General features: G+C 38.2%; 1 pseudogene; it reads right to left on the bottom strand.

Moving 5' to 3' along the window:
- Positions 1–509: 509 nt before the first annotated feature.
- On the bottom strand, positions 510–652 carry LOC119041415 (uncharacterized; annotated as a pseudogene).
- Between the last annotated feature and the right edge of the window lie 852 nt (positions 653–1,504).

Raw genomic sequence — 1,504 nt, 5'->3', positions numbered from 1 at the left:
CCTCAATCAATCCTGTTAACAACTCTATGAGGTAGGTATTATTACCTCATTTTCAGATGATACATGTGAATGTCAGAGAAATTAATGTTGTTTTTGTTGCATATTGTTACTTTCAAACACTTATGAGTCATTAAATGTCAGAGTCAAGATGCAACTTGGAAACCACCCAGCTGTGTAGATAAGGAAGTTGAGGCACAGAAGGGAAATGACCCGGAGTAGACTATTGCTGTGGGGTGCACATTGTGGTGGGCGATGCAGTCGGACATCCGCCATCCACACTAGGTCAACATTGGTAATTTCTTTCCCCTCACCCATTATTGATCCAGGAAGGGACAGTTATGGACAGTGAAGTGTGAGGGTAAGTATGCTATAGAGCATTCAGGGACAATTTCACTGATCCTGAAAGAGCTACAAGAAGAGAAGGTAATCATCTTTTCATTAGCCCAAGAAGTGATGCCAACACCAAGGTTGGTAAAGAAATGGAAAGCTCTTGTATTTTTTTTTCTCATTTTTGTAGGCTGGATGGTAGATGGATAGAGTAATGCTTTCTATCCAATTATCTCCCCTGGCCTGTGTTTCAATGTCCCAAAGATTAATGAGCACAAAGCACTTGTATTCTTGATGATGCTGTTGGACTTCCAATTCAATGAAATTTGGAGCTCCTCCTACTTCTGCACTCTATGGCTATATAAAAGATCTATAGTTGTATAGTTATAAATATATAGTTCTAATAAATTTTCTAATGACTTAATTCAGATTGAGTCAGGGTTTCTCCTTGCTGCTGAAAGCATATAAATACTTGACTTGCAATTACCTATCTCTCTCTTGTGATCAGGGGGAGCGCTGGAAAAGAGAGGAGTGAAATTGAAAGCGGGCCAGATCATTTCAAGTGGAAAAGGATAAGACTAGGAGGGGGAGCCTGAGATGAAGAAACCAGCAAGAGTTGGGGTAGGGAGAAGTGGGGAGAGGAAGAGAGGAAAAGGAAAAGGAAGAGAAACATGTGTTGTGATGGGTAGCTTTGGGGAGAGAGGACTTATTATTTTTCAGTAGCTCTGCTATGTTGTGCTAGGGGAAGTCCTAGTCTCCAGCTTCTCAAGAGACATTTCAAAATTTATTTTATCTAGTTCTTAGAAATATATTCAGTTGGGGTTTTATTCTTATCACATTTTATACCATATGTAAATTACTTTGGGGGGAATTGACTATCTTCCCATACAAGGACAGAGTAGGCACATTCATTGCTTCCATTTTTCCTATCTAAGTTTTTTTCTTCATGCGTCTTGCATATTTCTCATTCATTTGAATCAATTGTATCCAAATTTATTCCTAAATAGTTTATAGTTTGCTTCTCTGGCAATAGGTATCTTTTCTTCCATGATATTTTCTAACAGTCTGCTGTTTTTATACAAGGAATACTATCTATAGTGTGTTATTATTATACACTCAGACTCCTTGCCTGTTTTTCATTGAAATCATTATGGCATGAGAGTTATGATTCTCTTAG

The sequence above is a fragment of the Artibeus jamaicensis genome, unplaced genomic scaffold (assembly GCF_021234435.1).
Source record: "Artibeus jamaicensis isolate MK-2021 breed Jamaican fruit bat unplaced genomic scaffold, CSHL_Jam_final contig_519, whole genome shotgun sequence".
NCBI lineage: Eukaryota > Metazoa > Chordata > Mammalia > Chiroptera > Phyllostomidae > Artibeus > Artibeus jamaicensis.
The sequence above is the reverse complement of the archived record's forward strand: the minus strand, read 5'-3'. Positions and strand labels throughout refer to the sequence as shown.